Raw genomic sequence first — 23,422 nt, forward strand, 5'->3', positions numbered from 1 at the left:
TTTCCTCATTCTGGCTTTCTGTCTGCCTGACTATCTTTCTGCCTGTCTGCCTGTCTACCCGCCTGACTGTCTGCTTCCTGCCTGTCGGTCTGTTTGTCTGTATCTGTTTTTTCTTCCTTTGTGTCAGTCTGTCCGTCTATATATCTGTCAATTTATCTGTATGTTTGACTGTATCTAAATGTTTTTCTGCCTGTGTGTCTGTCTGTCAGTTTGCCTGCCTGCATGTATGAGTTGCCTGTCTGTCTGTCTGCCTATCTATTTATCTGTCTCTCGCTCTCTTTTTTTTTCTTTCCTTTCTTTACTTCTTCCTCTACTTCTTTCTTAAATTTCCTTCCCAGCCTCCAGTTTAACATTCCTTCGTTTACCGTCATTGATTTTCTTGCAGATTTACTTTTTTGCCATATCCCTTCCATTCATTTTTTCATTTTTTTCCCCAGAGTAAGTCTCTTCTTCTTGTTTTTTTTCAGTGTAACTCACTTCTTCCTGTTTTTTTTTCTTTTTTTCAGTGTAACTCTCTTCTTCCTGTTGGTGTGTACTGTATATAATTGCATTACATGAAAACGAACGCGTATGGTTTTTCTGTCAGCCTCAAAATTCCGCGCTTATTCGGTTGATCCTTTTAGTGATTTCTTCCCTGACCTTTTTACAACAATTACTTTCCTTACGTCAGAGAGGGACTGTCGTGACACACAGGTAAGATGAAAAAAATCCCACTGTTGGAGAAAGTAAACGAACGAAGAATAGAATTAACTGTATATTTCGACCACTCTCTGTGATCCTCTTCAGCAGATGAATGGTCAAAATATACAGTTTATTCTATTCTTCGTCCGTTTACTTTCTCCGACAGTGGGATTTTTTTCATCTTACGTCGTTGAAGAGGGTGGAAAACTTATTATCCTTGACCGGTTGAGAAGGAACTCGAAGCTTGTTCCACATCTTCCTCTTCCACTTCCTTCAGTCTGTCACAGTGTCTCAAAATTCCTTGCTTCTAGATTCTGTCTTAGAAAACCCGTGACCCTCTGTGCATTCGCCAACGGTCTCTAACCTATTCCTGGCTGGCTGAGCAGGTTAGGGCCTCGTTATTTGCGGCGAAGGTCGAGAGGATGGCGGTTCGAATCCTGCCACCGGCGAAGTTGGACCAAGGGGAATGGTTTATTAAATTCCACGCTACAAAGCCCTCTGTGAGGGGCATCGTCCTAGCCTTCCGATAGGGGGGAGTTTGTAACGTCAAACCATATCATCATCATCATCATCATCTATTAAAGGAAATACTAGTCTTTGTTTTGAGTGGATTTTGGACATTTAAGTATGGTGTTTTGTATTTTGTTATTATTTGTCAGTTTGTTTATTATTGTATTTGATTATTGTTTATTATCATTTATCTGTTCACTTATTATTTACTATTTACCTGTTTGTTTATTATTTAGCTTTACCTATTTATTTACTTTATTTAAGGTGGAAAAGGAATTGGTAGAGAGGGTTGATGAAAGATCATTAGGATGGTTTGGACACATGGAAAGAATGAGTGAAGAAAGACTAGTAAAAGAGGTATGGAAGGCAGATGTGGAGGGAGTGAACATGAGGGGGCGTCCTAGGATGAGATGGATGGATGGGATGAAGGGGGCTTTGGGGAAGAGGGGAATGTCTGTTGAGGAAGGACGGGAGAGGACAGAAGACAGGGGTGAATGGAGAATGGTTGTATATGGATGATGCTGTGATGCATAAGGTGGAATGGGTGGGGAGATGGGGGGTGAGGTAGTATGTGTGAGAAAAACTTGACGCAGCCCGAAGGGATTTCTCCCCGTCTCCTCCTTTTCTGCATGGGAGGTCGCCGATTTAATGAAGCGGCCTTGCTGTGGATATGCTGTGTCTTGCGACACTGCCTCTGACCCAGGGCAGTGGACAAGGTGCAGGGATGACCCGTCATCCAGGAGGTGCTAATATAAGAGGAAGGGTGGAGGGGGGTGGAGTGTATTTAGGGATGGAATGGGTGGGAATGGAGTTATGCCTATTTCTTTTTGACTACCTCCCTTGTAATGGGGAAAAGGCATTGGTATATGTATATATGTACTTTATTACTATTTACACTTATTATTTTCATATATTTATTTGTCATTATTATATATTTTTCTCGCATCCGACCTAGTTATGGACCAAAAGGTCTCCTGTCGGCATGCTCCTCCTTTGTAATCCTTTGCAATCATCACTGAGGTGTTGACATAAGTATCTGGAGCTAAGCAGTGTTATCTTAGCGCCATTTTAATGTTGAAACTGAAATGATACTATATATAATTTTTAACCAATGTTTCTTGTCTTTATAACACTTTCCTCTCTGATGGCGTCCAATTGATTGCTTTTAATGGAAATTAAGTTCTGGTTTCATATTAATCCCCATTGACCTTGTAGTGAACAAGTAGGGAACGCTTCCATATTTTCATTTAGCATATTGAAATTCAGTAGTCACTTTAATGATTATTTTCTGATTTGCAGTATAAAATTTTATGATCTCAAGCCATCATCACGTTGAAAGCTATCTTGATTAACTCAGAAAAGCCCAGAGGTCACTCTTTGCAATGTTTTAAATAGGTAATTTTAGAAGATTTGTTCTATTATTGTTATTATTATTATTATTATTATTATTATTATTATTATTATCATTGTCGTTATTATCAATATCATTATTGTCATCATCATCGTCATTATCATCATTATCGTCGTTATCATTGTTATCGTCATTATCATTATTATCATCGTCATCGCCATCGTCATTACACAGGGGAACACTTTTTCAGTAACTTTGAGTTGCATTGGATATTTTAACGAATTTTGAAAGAGTTTTAGGCGCTGATTTCAAATCTGAAATTAGTTTTTCTCTACAAGCTCTAGTTTGTATGCAATTTGAGGTTAATGAAATTGTACATATGTGAACTTGCGTAAACCGTGTATAAGCATTTTAACGTCCATATATATAGATAGCTTCTAATATTTTGATCATTCTTCTTTTGTTTCAGTTCAAACATGGCTTCCAGAATGAGACATCATTGCAGAAACAAGCCTGATGCCTTCTGCTACATATGTGGATGCTACACACTCAATCGTCAGAGACGTAACATATCCTCGTTCGTCAAGCGTGCCTACAAGGCATATTTTGAAGTTCATCTTGGTGATCAAGACAAGCAATGGGCTCCTCATGTTGTGTGCCACAATTGTGAGGAAATGCTTCGAGACTGGACCAAAGGAAAACGCAAAGGTCTGCCTTTTGGAGTTCCAATGATTTGGCGCGAACCCACCAACCATGTAACTGACTGTTATTTCTGCATGGTAAACACAACGGGTGTTGGGAAGAAAAACCGACATAAGATTACGTATCCGAACATTCCCTCAGCTATTCGGCCTGTTCCGCACTCTGAAGAAGTACCTGTTCCAGTTTTCAAAGGCTTGCCTTCATTGGACGATAAAGACATTGGACATGATACAAGCCAGCAAGACAGTTGTGACAGTGAATTGTCAGAAAAGTGTTCACAATCGGAGGACTGTTCTTCAGACACTGAACCTTTCCCCGTCCCTAAGCCTCTTCCCCAGGCTGAACTGAATGATTTAGTGCGGGATTTAGGTCTTTCAAAGAAAGCAGCAGAGCTTTTGGCATCAAGATTACAAGGCAGAAATCTTGTTGATCACTCTGTTAAAGTATCATATTTCAGAAAGCGTGACCAGCTTTTTGTGACCTTCTTTTCAAAAGACAGACAGTTTGTTTACGTCCATGACATCCCAGGGCTTCTCAAAGAACTGGGTGTACCTTACTATAGTCCTGCTGAATGGAGACTCTTTTTAGACAGTTCAAAACGCAGTCTAAAGTGTGTTCTTTTACATAATGGCAATGTTTATGGAGCAGTACCTGTCGGTCACTCAGTGCATTTGCGGGAAGACTATGATGATATGAGAATGGTCATGGACTTATTAAAGTATCATGAGCACAATTGGATAATTTGTGTAGACTTAAAGATGGTCAACTTTCTTCTTGGACAACAGAAAGGTTTCACCAAGTTTCCATGTTTCCTCTGTATGTGGGACAGCCGAGCACGAGACAGACATTGGGTCCAGAAGGACTGGCCTATTCGTGACACCCTTGAAGCAGGCATGCCAAATATCATACAAGACCCAATTGTAAACAGAGATAAGATCATCTTTCCTCCTCTTCACATCAAATTAGGTTTGATGAAACAATTTGTCAAGGCACTGGAAACCGAAGGTGAATGTTTCCAACACATCATCACAGCTTTACCAGGGTTATCATTTGAGAAGATCAAAGCAGGCGTGTTTGATGGCCCACAGATTCGAACCCTAATTCGTGATGATCAGTTTGTTGCTAAGATGACCGCTTTAGAAAGGGCAGCATGGTTATCCTTTGTGGCAGTCGTTCAGAACTTCCTTGGAAACAATAAGGCGGAGAACTACAGTGAACTTGTGAACAGAATGCTCCTCGCTTTTCGTGATCTCGGGTGCAACATGAGCATCAAGCTTCATTTTTTGAACAGCCACCTTGATCAGTTCCCTGACAACCTGGGGGCTGTGAGTGACGAACAAGGAGAACGATTCCACCAAGACCTAAAGATCATGGAAGAACGCTACCAAGGGCGCTGGGACAAAAGTATGATGGCTGACTACTGCTGGAGCATTAAACGAAATTGCCCAGATGAAATGTACAAACGCAAAAGTTACAAACGCAAATTCCTGCCTGAAAAAAATACACAAAGAAATTGATAAGCTTCCATCAGCTGTGGTGATGTTCTGAAGGATGCTAATCTAACTTTGGGATAGATGTTCTGTTAATGTTCTGTTTCTTTTGCCTTAATAAATGTACAGAAATGGCTTTCATACTGTTTTAAGATTCAAGTGAACAAAAGAATTGTGGCTGATATTGCAATTTCCTATAATAACGAAAATTTAAAAAATAAATAAAAATGTCAAATTGCATAAAATCTGTAGCTTGCAGACAAAACCCGACTTCAGATTTGAAATCAGCACACTCAAGTCGACTATAGAAAAGTCTTTTCTTAAAGCAACAAAATGAGTGTTCCCCAGTGTTATCATCATTATCGTCATTATCATTATCATCATCATTATTATCGTCATTATCATTATCATCGTCATTATCATCATCATCGTCATTATCATTATCATCATTATCATTATCATCGTCATTATCATTATCATCGTCATTATCATTATCATCGTCATTACCATTGTCATTATCATTATCATCAATCATCAGTCATCAATCGTCAATCAATTTCATTTTCATCCGAGAGGATCTTATGGGTTGCACGGACTTCTGTGTCTGAAAAGGTTAACGTTTATTAGACATGTGATGCCGCTGACGTTGGTGTAATTATTCGTCCATCCTTTACACCACCAAGACGTACAGTACAACCATCCTCATAAATTATGTCCTCGTGTACCACTATTCTGCCACCATGTACACTTTCAGTGTTCTCACACTTGACGGACATTTTGCCTTCTGTACGACTATGTCAATACCTTTCATGGGTCACTGTCATTAAACTTGTTCGTCTTCTCAGTCTCGATTCATTCCATTAAGAACTTAAACGCTGATAAATGGTCCTTGTTTTAGAGTTGGAAAATAAATATATTCTTTTATAATTAAAAAGAGGTAACTGACAACCTCTAACACTTTTCCTAGATTTCACCATTTCAATTGTAATAGGACGAAAATTATGAAACAAAATTAAACTATATAAATAAAATGTGACATTAAGAGTCACCTATGTATTCCATCTGTCTCTATCTATCCATCTATATGTATATATATATATATATATATATATATATATATATATATATAAATTATATATATATATATATATATATATATATCACAAAGATATGTCGTAGCACATTTGTAAAATAATACTGATGACCCACTTTCGGAGAAGAATAAGCGAAGATATAGAGATCTGTATATTTCGGTCACTTACTGTGATCCTCTTCAGCAGATGAAGAGGATCACAGTAAGTGATCGAAATATACAGATCTCTATATCTTCGCTTATTCTTCTCCGAAAGTGGGTCATCAGTATTATATATATATATATATATATATATATATATATATATATATATATATATGTATACTGTATATATAATATTTGTGTGTGTTTTTGTGTATGTGTATGTGAGTGAAATTAGTGGCGAGAGATCACAGGAATCAGAGATACTTAAACATCTCTAATACATGAACATCGGTCCTTTTTTAGATCGAATATTGAGCCTAGGTGGAATAGCAGATTTCACACATTTTACAAATATTGAAATATTCCCTGGTATAGCCCTCGCCCAATGTATTCCTGGTCTGCTAGAGTCATCTGTTACGTTGCAGCGGGACAATTGATCCGTCGATTGGTCCGCTCGTGGTGTTGTGGTTATAAAAATGCGCCCGGCTTTGCTCTGACTCCCGATTTCTTCACGGTAATTTGTTGCGTCTTTCGGGGCTGTGTGTGCCGCCTTCACCGGTCTTTAGTCTTCCTTGTCGAGGTCTTAGTGCTGTATATCCACATTGCTCCACTTTGCGAGGTAGGCATGGCTTTGTGCATGGGTAAGCCTGTTTATTTATTTACTTATTTTATTTATTATTATTCATATTATTATCATTTTTATTCGTTTATCTATTTATCCTTGGTATTTTTTATTTTATTTATTTATCTATATCTATTATTATTATTAATATTATTATTTTATTTATTATTATTATTATTATTATTATTATTATTATTATTATTATTATTATTATTATTATTATTATTATTATTATTATTATTATTATTATATATATATATATATATATAATATATATATATATATATATGTGTATATATATATTATATGTACATTATAATTTTTTTCATCCGACCTAGTTATGGACCAAAAGGTCTCCTGTCGGCATGCTCCTCCTTTGTTAAAACAAGGATCTGTGTTCCCCGTGATGGATAATGTCGTTCATATTGTTCGTATGTTCTCGTGCTTATTTCACGTGAAATTCTATCGATGTACGTTGCTAGACAGCGCCTTCAACAAATCCATAAAAACACACAAGATCTCCGTACACTTTGCCATAAACTTTTCGCATATTATACTTACCGCAAAAACTTGATCTACATACTCTCTTTCTTAAGATTGTCACGTGAAATTTTAGCGATGTAAGTTACTAGACAACGTATTCAACAGATACATAAAAAGCATAGAAGATATCCTTACACTTTGACATAAACTTTTCGCATATTATACTTACCGCAAAAACTTGATCTACACACACTCTTCCTTTTTTAAGCTCACACTGATCTTCCCCAATTCCTCTATACTTCTCTTTAAACTACATTTAACAGGTTGGTTTCTCCAAAACAGTGTTTCTTGACCTGTTATACTCAAGTAAATTGTACCTAATGTTAGAAGAATCTGTTCATTGTAATAAGCATCTACGCATTCTCTTACTTTCTAATGCCCACACTACCATTTCCAATTACCTCCTCTGTCCCCTCCGAATCGTCCCAGTTAATACCCTCCGATACATTCTAGTAATTACTGTTAACAGACTAATCCCTATGAAAGTGTGTCTTTACTTCGAGTGTTGGCACTATGAAGGGGGGTCGAAATAATCCTTAATAGATGCTAGAAAACCTCTCCCTTGTAATAATGTAGCAACTGTGCTCACAATTACCAGATATTAGGGGATCTGAAATGCCTAAACATATATATGTATATATATATATATATATTATATATATATATATATATATATATATATGCAATAAAGACACTAGGAACGTTTGTTTACAAATGCGTAAGTAACCACTAGGAAATGAAAACTAACGAAGCAGAGCACTTTCGTATAATTACATCTTCAGTGATATAATTCCTTCTTTGTATCAGCACTGAAGATGTAATTGTACGAAAGCGCTCTGCTTCATTAGTTTACTTTTCCTAGTGTTTTCTTACGCATATATATATATATATATATATATATATATATATATATACATATAATGTACAACACTGAATGGGTCCCAATGAATAGCGATACATTTTTATCAACCACAATGCACTTGCGTTTCAATTTCTGCATGTTGACCTCCATTATGTCTCCCGATATTGATGGCTTAGAATTAAAGTGCATTGTGGTTGATAATATATATAAATATATATATATATGTTTGTGTTTGTGTGTGTGTGTATGTATATATATGTACAGATGTGTATAGACGTGTGTGTTCTTCATGTGTACGTGTGTGTATGCCCATCAATTTTATCTTGTGTATATTTTCGTGTACATTTCGATGCTATGATCACAAAGAAGCTGTATCAGATTACCTTTCCTGATACTACATAAGTTGCTCTCACCTAAGTTCTTATCAACTAAGTTTGTGGGATTTGGGCCATGAAAAGCTGTGCTCTACTGCACTGTTGCCAGCATAGGGCACCTGCAATGGATCCAGATACCAGTAATCCAGTAGTTGATTCCAAAGCTCCATTTTGGTCTAAATATTGCTTTAATGCGTGCCATTTATCTTATATTATTTGTTTATTTGTTTGTTATTGATTGTCTGTTTGTTTATTATTATTTGCTTGATAATTATTTGTTATTATCTATCTGTATTATTATTTACCTTTTTGCTAATAATTTATTTTATTTATTTTTACTTAAATTATTAGAATTTTTGTTTATCTGTTTATTTATTTGTGAACATATGATAAACAAACTTATATCTACGTTGTCAACAAAGCATCGTTTTCTATGCTTAGGTGGTTAGGGAAGGGGTTAGAATTTAGCTCTGAAAGGTGCATTGAATAAAGCCCTGGCCACACAATCACGACTCAAGTGAGTTCGTTTGAGTGGAAACGACTTCGATTATAAATTTTCATTTTCCGAATCTCCAAATGCCATATTACCTTGGCGTCATATGCAGAGAAACTGAACGATAAACTAAAAGAAGTTAAACTAATACGAATACTATACACATTATTTAATTGTCCTTAGTAGAATCTAGAATACTGTGAGCGAAGTCGTCTTCCAGCTTTTCAAAATCACAACATTTGACGAGTTTCGTGATAGCGTGACTGGAGCTTAACCAACCCCTTCACTAGGCCGAACCCTGGGTTCATATAGTATCCCAACTCAACCAGAAGATAATTGACAAAGTTCACCTTTACCACCATAATGAAGGTGTTAAAGGTGATGGAGTTGATGAGAGCTTTGATTACTTTAATCTGTCGTTGGTGGGGTCGGTGACTTAATTAATGCAGCTTTCCTAACAAACATGTTTTATGAATAAGTGAAGAAAGTTTACGATTATTAACGGCATTTTACAACAAAGTTGATGCATCTTACGGGGGAAACTCAAGTCTAAAAGTCGAAGTTGATGAGCTGCAATTCAGTTTTCTATCTCTTTCTCTCTCTCTCTCTCTCTCTCTCTCTCTCTCTCTCTCTCTCTCTCTCTCTCTCTCTCTCTCTCTCTGACAGGCTTTAACCGTGATGCAATATATAGCCTTTGGCGTGGGAAACACAAGATTTTATTCAATTGACAGGTAGATTTGGATCTGATTGTGCTTAAGGGAAGTCCTGTTGAAGCCGAGTTTCACTGAGGACCACAATGGAAATAAGCTTACATGCTTTTTTGTGTTATCCTCGGCAATTGTAATTGTTATTTCGAACCATGTGTTCTTTTCATTATCTGCACTTCGTGTATATTGCTGCAATGCCAAATAAACTTACTCATTAGTAAATAAAATTGCCTGCTGTCATTTTCCAAAAGGTGCATCTCGCTTCCATCCACACTCAACTTGAACTAATACGTTTTTCGATCATACTTTTCCGGATCTGTAGTGTGCGGTCATTTTATTCTTATATTCTTTTTCGTCTACTTCCCTCTCTCGAAAACCCCGTAGAAATAAAAAAGATGAGGAAAAACAAAATAATTATCTTCCTTACGTAAGGCCTTGTAGACTGTTTATACCAGCTTAACGTGTTTACCAAGTTGCCTGTTAAAGTGTGTCCTGTTGACATTTAGTCAACTGGAAAACAGAACGCCCTCACAAAATGTGGAGAGGCGGGTGGGGGACATGGGGAAAGGGTACTAGGAAGGGGAAAAGGGGAAAGGGTACTAGGAACGGAAAAGGGGAAATGAGGAAAGGGTACTAGGAACGGAAAAGGGGAAATGAGGAAAGGGTACTAGGGAGGGGAAATGGGGAAAGGGTACTAGGAAGGGGAAATGAGGAAAGGGAACTAGGAAGGGGAAATGGGGAAAGGGTACTAGGAAAGTAAGAGGGGACAGGGAAGGAAAGGGAGACAGAAGAGTGAAATAGAAAGGAAAGGGGGACAGAATGCCTTCATAAAAATGTGGAAAGGCAATGGGAAATGGGGAAAGGGTACTAGGAAGGGGAAAAGGGACAGGAAAGGAAAGGGGGACAATGGAAGGCAAAGAGGAAATAGAAAGAAAAAGAGGACACCGAAAAAGAAGGGAGAATTAGGAAAGAAAAGAGAACTGGTAAGGAAAGTGTGGAGAGACGTGGGGACAATGGGGGAAAGGGTACAATAACGGGGAAAGGGGACATTGAAAGGGAAGAGGGAAATAGAAAGGGAAAGGGGGACACCGAAAAGGAAGGGGGAATTAGGAAAGAATAGAGAACAACTGGAAGGTGAAATTGGAGTGGTGCGGGGAAAGGGATTGAGAAGGAGAAAGGGGACTGTGAAGTACAAATAAATTTAAAAGGAAAGGTGACTGGGAAGGGAGAGGGACCAGAGAGAATAATTGCCGAAAATGGTTGGGAAGAGAAAGTTCAGAGGAAGAAAAAAGACAAAATTAAATGAAAAAACAAAACAAAACATGGATGATTTGAGGGAACGAGGCGTAGTTGGAGGAAGGAAAAAGTCATAAAATAAAGTAAAAGGGTAAAGTAGGAAAAGAAGAAAAAGAAGGATGTGGATACAAGTGAGAAGGTGTACTGAAGACAACAGGAAAGGTTAGATAAGAGAGGGATTTTATTAACAAGAGGTGGGAGAGTATTTGGTGAAAGAATGAAGACGACATAAGTAGACCAGGAATTAAAAAAAGAAGAAGAAATGGGTTTATATATATATATATACATATATATATATATATATATATATATATATATATATATATATATATATATATATATATATACACACATTGAGACATTCTGACAGGAAATGGAGTAGGAAACACTGGAGTCTTAGTCCGAGTTTATACCTGACTAGTTTCGCAGGTAAGCTTTTTCAAAGTAATAAAAAGAACATACCTGCGAAACTAGTCAGTATTACACTCAGACTAAGACTCCTGTTTCCTAATCCAAACAGACACACAGACACACACACACACACACACACACACACACACACACACACACACACACACACACACACACACACACACACACACACACACACACATATATATATATATATGATATATATATATATATATATATATATATATATATATATATATATATATATATGTATGTATATATGTTTTTAGAAGCTCTGCCAAGGGATTCGAACCCTGACCCGTGCGTCGATAATCAAGACCAAGACCTCGTGATTATCGATGCACGGGTCAGGGTTCGTATCCCATGGCGGAACTTCTAAAAATGTTCAATCTGTCTTAAACATACACATATGTATATATATATATATATATATATATATATATATATATATATATATACACACATATATGCATGCGCTGCTGACGCAACCGGAAGCGTACCAGTCTCGTATCCTTCTGGTCGCAAATTCGAGTCCCGCATTCCTCTCCGATTCCCAACAATAATTACTACATGTCAAAGTACACACCAACTACATAAAACCCATCCAGTGCCCATAATACCCCGTACATGCCGTGTCATCCCTTCCCCCAACCACACTGCTCATGTTGAAGACAATGCAGCGAGGCACAGCACTTCCACTGTAGGACTCGACAGGCTAAGTATGGTACTCCTACCGCCCCATCATATTAGGACCTCCCTCCCTCCTGCACTCTTTATGAAGTAGATGAGAGAGGAAAGAAAAGAGTCCTTTTAGGACTCAAAAAGGTCCTTTTAGGACTCTTCATCCTTTCATGTATTCAGTCTTCTCTTTCTTTATTCACTCCTGTTTTGTCCTCCCTTCTGCTAGACATGTATTCCTTTAGCATTGAAGTCCCCTTTCACATTATTCACCCTCTCAAATTCACTCCATTCACTTCTGCTCTCCATGCTGGTTTTGCCAATGTTTCTTCGTTCATTCTTTCTAAATGCTCAGACCATCTCAGCACACTTTGGTCCACTTTGTCTTAAAATTCTCTTTTTACTCCGTTCTTTATCTTACGAGTACCTTCACATTTCCCACATTGTTCTTTTTCGTACCACCTATCACATTTCTGAAACATTTCACCTCGAAAGCATTCAATCTATTACCCTCCGTCTCCTCCACATTCTTCTATCCTTTTCACTCCATACGTGATCTGTTCATACCAATAATTCCACTGAGAAGCACCTGTTCTATCTTATCTCCCACTTTATTTTTCTCTTTTGCTACATGACATAGATATTTCGATTTTGCCAAATATCCTCCTTCTTCTTGTTCAGCTCGCACATATTTATAACTTCTATCTCTCCTTCCCCTCTCAATCTCTACTTTACACTCGCTCTCATTCTCCTTAAACCAGATGATGACTTAACATTCCACTGCTCATTTCCCTAAACACATTTATGAATAGAAAGATTCCAGCCATCATTACATAATTCATTTATCCACATTCAGTTAACCTCCCGCCAGACACCCTGGCTTATGTACACCTTTCTTCTTAAGCTCTATTATATGGCTTTCAATATCTATCTCAATATTTTCTCTCAAAATTCCTTCCTTCTTGCCTCACCATACCTCCTTACTATACTATCTACTCAGTCATCTCCTATTGTAGCAGTTAGATTCCCTAGCACCACCATATTCATATTCCTACCCAAATTTTTTATATACTCGTTTAGATAACATCAAAACGCTTCACCCTCTATCTCATTCTTCTCACTGCGCACTCAAAAAATACACATATACAAATCCATTATTTTTTAATCACGTACATCATCATTGGTCACGCTTACTTCATCCATCCACACCCTGAGACATCTCACCGCTTAACACCAGTTGTCACTCCTTCCCTCCATCGCCTATCGTTACTTCATGACACCCAACCTACCACATTCACAATATCATATTCATCGTTTCCTTTCAGCTTAGTTTCGCTCAGTGCTAGCACATCCATCTTTGCACAGACACACTACCAATCCCTTCCCTTATGTTCTTATTCGTTTTATATTCGTGATATTCACTAACCCAGTTAGAGTTCTGCTTGATGTCTTTCTTCCAGACCCTCTTTTCCCTTGACCTTTCGCACGAAAAACATACAAATCTAGTCCCGTCAGTACGGCCCATTACGACAGGCATGTGACCCAGTTGTATACTTCCTCTCTCACTAAAGCAAAGGCATAGGAAGAAAAGGTTGGACTTTAGTGTAATAAGTAACAGGGATGCAGCAAAAGGAGGTCCAATAATAGTATTTATATGGGTAGGAAGTAATGGGAACCTCCTATCCACATTCGTCACAATGTTCACACAATAGTATTTATAATCGTAATCCCTTTGTGAGTGGATAATTCTCTATCAATCGAATTATATGTAACTATGATCCTTAGGGATGTCTCTGCCAAAATTTGAAAAAGTATAGGCTACATAAAAATATGCAGTCAGTATCCCAGTAAGGAAAGAAATACAAAGTTTAAGTGAAGCGAAATCGACGTACGGGAAGTAGAAAATGGCGTATGGGAAATATAAAGAAAACAGCTTATGGAAAATATGAAGACAGCAGCATATGCAAAGTAGAAAAACAAACGATATATTGGAAATTGCAAGGAAAAAGCATATGGGAAGTAAGCCAAAAAGACGCGTAGGAAATAGAAAGGAAATATTAGACAAGAAGATGAAGAGAAACGGCGTAAGCAAGTATAGGAAGTAGAAGGAGAAATATATGAAAAGTAGAAAGAAAACGGCTTGAGGGGTGTGACAAGAAAACTTCATACTAGAGTGCGGGGTGGAAGCAGGACGAGCAGGAGAAAAAAATGTTTTATGACGAGTTTAGAAATTAGGATAAAAAGTAAAAAGCTGTGGAAGTCGTACATTAAGCGTGGTGAAAGAAATCGTGATGCCCTTTTTTTTCGTCAGTCTGGAGAATGAAGATGAACAACCGTATATCTCAAAAGAGAAGAAATGAAAAATAAAGTGAGATATAGTATAAGATATAGCTAAGATTTTTTTTTTTTTTTTTTTTTTTTTTTTTTTGACGCCGTCAATTTGAACTACCGTATATCTCAAAAGAGAAGAAATGAATAATAAAGTGAAATATAGTATAAGGCATATATAATATTTTTTTTTTTTTTTTTTTTTTTTTTTTTTGACGCCGTCAGTTTGGAGAATGAAGATGAACTACCGTATATCTCAAAAGAGATGGAAAAAAATAAAGTAAAATATGGTATAAGACTTTTTTTTTTTTTTTTTTTTTTTTGACGCCTTCAGTCTGGAGAATGAAGATCAATTACCGTCTATCTCAAAAGAGGAGAAATAAAAGATAAAATGAAATATAGTATAAGAAGTATATAAGAAACTAGAACTTGAAGATTAAATTGTAAAGAATGGAATAGAAACAGCTCTTACCTCACCCCGTACCAACGGTGATGTCTGAGACGAAAAATTGACTATCAGTGAATAAATTCCATTTAATTCACCACGATACACCATAACAAAGAAGAAGAACTAATAGTGATATCCACCCAAATTGAATAAAATCGTATAATATTAACCAAAATAAAACACCCAAAGTGTACCATCAATACGAAAGAGTCAAGAGAGTGTAGGCCCTATGGTCTCTTGCAGTCTCCTTCATTCTTATGTTCTTATGTTTTTATGAGAGGAAGTCAGACTTGAAGAGTGAAGAACTCGAACCGAATTAGCAAAGAATTGCTAAGTTTGGAGAACAGGACGTATTGGTCGAGGATTTGCCGAACAACTTTGTGTTTTTATGAGAGGAAGTCTGACTTGAAGAGTGAAGAACTCGAACCGAATTAGCAAAGAATTGCTAAGTTTGGAGAACAGGACGTATTGATTGAAGATTTGTCGAACAACTGGTGTCTTTATGAGAGGTTGTTTGACTTGAAGAACTCGAACCGAATTAGCAAAGAATTGCTAAGTTTGGAGAACAGGACGTATTGATTGAAGATTTGTCGAACAACTGGGTCAGTCGAGATTAAAGGGGCTATTGCCGACCTTGAGTAGATGGGGCTAATTGAAGGGGCTACAGAGGTGTGACGCTAATGAAGACGAGTGAGCGGCGAGGAGGATCGGTGAGGGAGGAGGAGGAGAAGAGGAAGAAGAAGGAAGCGGAGGAGGAGGAGGAGGAGAACAGGAAGAAGAGGGAAGCGGGGGAGGAGGAGGAAGGGAATAGGACGAGAGCGGTGAGGAGGTGGGGGAGAACAGGAAGAAGAGAAAAACGGAGGAGGAGGAAGATAATAGGAGGAGAGCGGTGAGGAGAAGGAGAACAGGAAGAAGAGGGAAGCGGAGAAGGAAGAGGAGGAGGAGAACAGGAAGAAAAGGGAAGTGGAGGAGGAGGAGGAGAACAGGAAGAAGATTGAAGCGGAGGGGGAGGAGAACAGGAAGAAGAGGGAAGCGGAGGAGGAGGAGGAGGAGGAAGGGAATAGAAGGAGAGAGGTGAGGAGGAAGTGGAGGAGAACAGGAAGAAGAGGAAAGCGGAGGAGAAACTGTGCGTGCATATCCTTTTCATATATAGGATACACAACATACATATACCAAAGGCTTTTTCCCCCCTTACACGGGGGGTAGCCAAAAAGAAAAAGGCATAGAAACTACTCCCACCCATTCCATCCCATACATATTCCACTCCCCCCAACCTCCTTCCTCCCTCTCATCTTGGCACCTCCTGGATGACGTGTCATCTCTGCATCCTGTCCACAACAACAACAACAATTAAAAGAAGAATTACTCTCCACCTACACAATGGTACCTCAAAAAATCACAGCACATGACACAACGCTACTCTAACAAGGGAAATATCGGTAGAAAACACGAAAAGCATTGGACAAACGCAAGATAATAAACACTTACAAATTCTTAAGGCCCTTGCTATCAAAAAGAAATCCTCAGATTTAAACCTCCAGTTAGGAGACCTTGTCATAATTATGTCAACGAAGTCCACCACCCCACGGAGTTCCATCTCCGTTGTATCACCCTTCTTTGTACGTGAACTCACGCCACGCCATGTAACCTTGTCTTACTAATGTATAAATTCTGTCATTTGCTGTCATGAATAGATTGAGTACTGTCCAGTGTGCTCTATTTTGACTTTTGGCAGTAGTATTTCTGTGTTTAATTCTACGTATGCACAAGTCAGCCGTTCACAAAGTGGAGAGTATCAACAAGATCATATATACAGAAGTTGCTGTATTTTTCAACCACACACACACACACACACATACACACACACACACACACACACACACACACACACACACACACACACACAAACACACACACACACACGCGCGCGCGCGCGCGCACGCACATCTATATATACATATATATATATATATATATATATATATATATATATATATATATATATATATATATGTATATATAAATATAAATACATACACACTGAATGGTTCCCAGTGATCAATTAATATCTTTTCCAACCACATATCACTTTTAATTCCGTACCATCGCAAACGAGACTGAGAATCGCTCGAAGGAGGCATCCGTGGAAATTGAAACGTAGACGAGCTCGTCTACGTTTCAATTTCCACGGATGCCTCCTTCGAGCGATTCTCAGTCTCGTTTGCGATGGTACGGAATTAAAAGTGATATGTGGTTGGAAAAGATATATATATATATAAATATATATATATATATATATATATATATATATATATACACACACACACACAAGTTATATTATCTCTCTTATTAATTACTTCCGCGTCAGACTGTTTTTACTCCTTAAATTGAAGAGCCCCCTATATCATCGATTCCTTGATGGATCAATTCTGTCCAGCCGATCCATCGTTTGGTGATTACTGCAACAGAGGTTAAGCAATAACTCAGATGTCTCAGAAATCGATACTTTTTTTTTTTTCTTTCTCCAGCCGATACGATGACGTCACGAACAATGTGATAGGCTTTTGTTTTCATGTGTTTACAATGATAAATGGAGTGGGGTATTTTTAACCCCAAGCTATAGAGCGATATGTGCCCTTGATGTCTATATTAAGCCGGATAAAAGAACGCCCCATTGCAAATTTAGCTATAATTCATGATGTACAGGTGAATTTTTAGATGAATTTTTACTGTTGTGTACTAACGCACTAGGGCATAAAGGGCGATGTATTAGTTCATGAGGTATTCTCTTGTCAGGGAAATGGTCTAACACTGTTTTTAGAAACATAGCGTTGATTTGATATTATGTGGTTATATGTCCCCTTGAAGGGAAACATACATATTTAAAGATGTATACCAACACACTGATGCATTAAGAGACAGAATATATATGCCGCGTCTTTATCTCTGATATGTGGATGAATTTTGGTAACAACACAATATATGACACTGGCAAGTAGCGTCTGTGAGGATGGCGATGATAGCAGGGAAAGTCTTTAATAAGTTGAAATTGCTCAATATATTATATCGTATCTTCTGTGAGCTCCTGTTTGTTGAGCATTCAGACGGCTGTGATTGGTCAGACAAAAAGACACTTCGTTACATTTGATGTAATGAATAAATGATAATTTCCAAGCAGAAATTTTGATATATGTAGAGGAGATAAACTCAATATGACACGAATGTGTAAAGATGCCTTTTTAGGGGTCGAATGCAAATGAAACATCGTATTAAAGACTATTGATTAGAAGTATTTTAACAGAGTGAAATGTATATAAACTTAATACTGTGTCAACATAACTTATTTTGAATTAACGGGATGGGACTACAACAATCTAGATAATTGTAAACTTTATTGAAGATATGGGTAGGTTGCGATATTCCAACACTCACACCACACCAATGATTCTTACACATTCACGATGTGATGTACTGCTACTGGCAGTTGCAACACAATATGTATATATAATATATATATATATATATATAAATACACATCAACCACAATTCACTTTAATTCTAAGCCATCAACATCGAGAAATTCGAGGAGGCATACATGCAGAAATTGAAACGTGGTACATCCAAGAATATTTTAATTTCTGCATGTATGCCTCCTCGAGTTTCTCGACGTTGATGGCTTAGAATTAAAGTGATTTGTGGTTGATAAATGTAAATTTGTGCACTGAGACCCATTCAGTGTAGTGCATATATATATATTTTTTTTTTTTTCGAATATTATTAACAGGTGATGATGATGATGATGATTTTGGTTTAACGTCACAAACTTCCCCTTATCGGTAGTCTAGTACGGTGCCCCTTACAGAGGACTTTATAGCGTGGAATTTAATGAACCATGCCCTTGGTTCAACTCACCCCGAGCAGGATTCGAACCGCCATCCCCTCGACTTTCGCCACAAGTAACGACGGCCTAACCCGCACGGCCACGAGTCACGAGTCATTTAAGCCAAGAAAATGTTTATCAAGTAACGTAATAAGCATGATATCACTTGATAAGTTACATATATTTCTCTTCTTGTATATTAATACATTGATGTGTTGAAAGAGATATACCACGTATTCCTTGCTCTTTAGTCAGAGAACTGGCTGAATGCTGTTTTTCAAAATTACTTTGTTTATTTAATGCTTTGTGTGTGTATTTCCCCTTCAAGGTTATCCCGCCTAAGGGGATCTAGGTAAAGATACAACATTGGCTTTAGAATATAACCAGCAATTGTGTACAATATATATATATATATATATATATATATATATATATATATATATATATATATATATATATATATATATATATTTATTTATTTCTCTCTCTCTCTCTCTCACTCTCACTCTCACTCTCAGCTTGGGTCCTGCGTTACAAGTGCAAACGCTTACGAATGAATAACACTTGATATGTTTATACAAGAACAAAGTGTTAATACTGTGGAGGAAGCATTCATCGTAGGCCTTTTCTCATAATCTTTGCTATTATTTTCTTCTTATTGTCCTGTTGTTGTTTTTGAGATTATGTTATTGTAATTACTCTGTTGTGATTATTTTTATAATTCTATAATCTTGTTTGTTTTATTCATAAGCATAGTCACATTGTCCCCTTTGCTAAATGCTGAAGTGACTAACGTGACTTTTGGTGTATATTTTGTCATTCTTGTTTGCGTGCTACACATTTACTGTGTTTTCTTTATCTAATTTTTCACCGCATATGATATTCATCATTTCTGTCTTCACCAAACTTCCTTTTCTAAATACGGGAATGCACTCTCACTTTCTTATTTTACGTTTGCTGTTATTATTATTATTGTTATTATTATTATTATTATTATCATTATTATTTGTTAATTTTATTTATTTTTGTTATTATCAATATTATTGTTGTCATCATCATAATCATCGTTATTATCATCATCATTATTAATTTTATTTATTTAATTATTATTTCTATTTTTTTCTTACTATTATTGCTTCTCTTTTTATTTTAATTATCAATTTGCTTCTCCTTTCTGTTAGGTTCCATATCCCTATTTCTCTTCCGTTACACTTTCATCGACCCTTTGCTTCTTATACCTCACCTCCGTAAAGACTATGATTCCTTTCCTCCCCCAGTGCTGATGTCCAATCAGATCTCATTAAATGTCCTCTCATAGTGAGATGACCTTCGTTGGAGGTACCTGTTCCCAACAAAAGTCTTGACACATCTAGCTTTGCGTAACTATTTTCTAGATTAGTAATTATCTCAACCATGGGTAAATTTACTTTTTAGAGGCGAGATATTACGTAATAAGTTGTAAATATAAAATATCTAATTTAGTCTTAATTCTGTAGCATGATACAACTGGCTAGTTTATTTTTCTATTCATGAAAGGAATGTATATATATTTAGGTTATCAAGATTTATATTTTTATATTTATCAAACGTGTTGTTATATTTTCTTGTTCTTTTTTCGTACCTTTAGTTTTATGATAGTAATGGAAGTAAAGGTCAAACTGCATTAGTAAGGTCATAATGATAAAAAGATTGCTAAAAATAATTGTTCTAGAATTTCGTTCTAATCCTCCATAAAATCAAATATACAACAATTTAACTAATATCTTTGACAGCGTGGGATTTGTATTCGGTAGCTTTGGTTATTATTTTATGGTTAAATTTGTGAGAAAACCGACGTGAGTTTTGCTTTTGCCTGTACACGACTCGTTGGGTCACGCGTCAACAGACAGAACACAAATTTAATTAAACCTTATGCCTCTACAAGCTTTAATGTGACTTTTAATTAACACATTTCATAAAAATTCTTTTCCAAGGAGGATCCGAGTAGATTGAATATGTTTACGTTTATGAAAAGGAAATTTATGATTTTTGGTTTTCAGTTCACAAACCTTGACCCAGATATAATGCTGGAGGTTATCTTTCTGCTTAAAGAGTATCTGTCATCTCGATTTAGTGATGGTTTGTTTTAATGATACAAAAGACCTTGTTGACCTAAATTTTTAGTAGATATATACATATATATTAGAAAGCAAACGTAAACACACACGCTACTATATTTTGATATTTCTAGTATTGTAGCGTTCTGTATATCAGGCATTAACATACGAATTTATACAACACAACTATGTATTTATATATACGTATACACACACAGTGTAAGTATATAAATATATGTATGTGTAGATGTATATGTATATGGATATGTATACCACTTGGAAAAAGAAACTAACGAAGCAGAGCGCTTTCATATATTACATGCTTCGTTAGTTTCTTTTTCCAAGCGGTCTACTTTGCATAAGTGAACACACGTACCCGTGTTCTTATTAGCATGTATATCTGTATGTATATATATTTGTATATGTATATATATATGTATAGATATATATACATATACATGCATATGTATGTGTATATGTTGGCTATATGTGTATGTATATGAATATGTAGATCTTAATGTACCTGTACAGGTAGATATACACGTGCAAATACACCTACACGTTCGCGCACAGGTACATATACATGTATATGCATATGTGTATGTGTAAACGTTTGACAGAATAAACGTTCATAGAATACGCTTCGTTGCAAAAAAATAAATTGATTGTTGATGTTGAAATATAAATTGTCACTGGGATTTTATTCATACATAACCTTTACGTTACTTTAGTTCCGTAGTTGTCAGCCTAAGGTTTAATGAGCCTAGTGGCCGATACTAGTTCGCAAATAGGTCCATGAATCGAAAACTAGTGATAGTTTGTGAATAAACTAGGCTTCTACTCACTATATTATTTGTTTGTTATTATTTGTCTGTTTATCTATTATTTGCTTGATTCCCATTTATTATTATTTATTTGTCAGTTTATTATTATTTACTATTTACCTGTTTGTTTATTATTTAACTATACCTATGTATTATTTATTTTATTTATTATTATTTATATTATTATGATTCTTATTTCATTTTATCTTTTTTTTAACATTTATATATATTTTTTTCGCATCCGACCTAGTTATGAACCAAAAGGTCCCCTGTCGGCATGCTCCGCCTTTGTAATCCTTTGTATTTCTAGGAGCCTAAACAACAGCAAGTCATAAGCACAGGGTACATAAGGGAAGAGGTTGAGAACCTCTGCTTTAGTTCTTGTGTTGTGCATTTCATAGACTCGTCATTCTCCCGCAACAAAAGTCGAAAGTCGACGCAACTTTGGCGCCACTCAAAACTTGGTGCCAAAAGTCAAGAGTCTCCCTGAGGTCATCAAGAGGAATGAAAACGCTGTTACTTTTATTAGAAAAAAAAAACTCAAGTGTGTGTGTATAGGATAAGAAAAACAAGGGTGGAAAATTAGTACACACAAACACGCATGCACGTACACACACACACACACACACACATACACACACACACACACACGCACACACACACACACACACAGAGATATATATATATATATATATATATATATATATATATATATAAATAATATATATATATATATATATAATATATGTATGTGTGTATATGTATATATATATGTATATATATATATAATATATATGTATATATGGGTATATGGGTATATATACATACGAATGTATATATATATGTATATATATAATTATATATATATATATAATATATATATATATATATATATATATATATACACACTATAATTAAGTAGTAGCTTCTGTCTGTCTGTTTGCTTGTTTGTTTGTTCACGAACTCCTCCTAGGGTTTTGGAGATAGACCCCCATAACCATATATATTCTGATACCCTATCACTCCCGGTACTTGATATTATTTTGGCTAGGGTTGGGTTAAAGATATCATTTTGGCTAGGGTTAAGGGTTAAAGGGGTATGGCGTGGTAACATGCCACTACTGTAGTGTCCCCATAACATGATTAGCATTTTTGTGACAAAAATTACTATGATTAAACAAACCATTGTATGTTTACATAAATATTATTTATATTTGTGAATTTAATGTTGCCACAAACTATGATAGCCTTTGTAAGGAGAAAGCATGTAAATGTAAAATGATTGTATAATTTTACCAAATGTTTAAATATTGGTTATTTTTATTTTACTTTTTTTGCGGGCCGTAATACAATTGAGTTCAAAGATACTGAAACGGTGATTCAATTCTTCTCTTACGGCCAAAAATATTTTATTTCCAAAGGGCGTCTCCCCCCTTAAAATTATTTTTTTCCTACATTCTTAACATTTTATTTGTGATACATTTTCCATTTAGTTATATTGATACGTGTAACTTTTCTCCACAAATTCTATCAAAATTAAAATGATCATCTCTTGCCCGCAGCAACGCGTGGGTAATTTGGCTAGTATATATATATAATATATATATATATATACTGTATATATATATATATGCATGTATATATGTATGAAGTGTGTGTAAATATCTGGTTGCACACTATATCTCCCACTCACTAAGTTTGTCAATCTGTCTTTGATTGGGTTTAAGTGATTTATAGTTTTTCAGCTTCACAGTTTTTATCTAGACATGTTGGAGTTCGTTAAGGAAAGAGAGGGGGTAGTGAAGTTTTCTAAAAGGGAGATTTTTTTTTATTCATTTATCTATTTTACTAGGTTATGGTTACTTTTA

Source organism: Oratosquilla oratoria, chromosome 2 (assembly GCF_046742065.1).
Source record: "Oratosquilla oratoria isolate Oo_2021 chromosome 2, ASM4674206v1, whole genome shotgun sequence".
In the NCBI taxonomy this organism is placed as follows: domain Eukaryota; kingdom Metazoa; phylum Arthropoda; class Malacostraca; order Stomatopoda; family Squillidae; genus Oratosquilla; species Oratosquilla oratoria.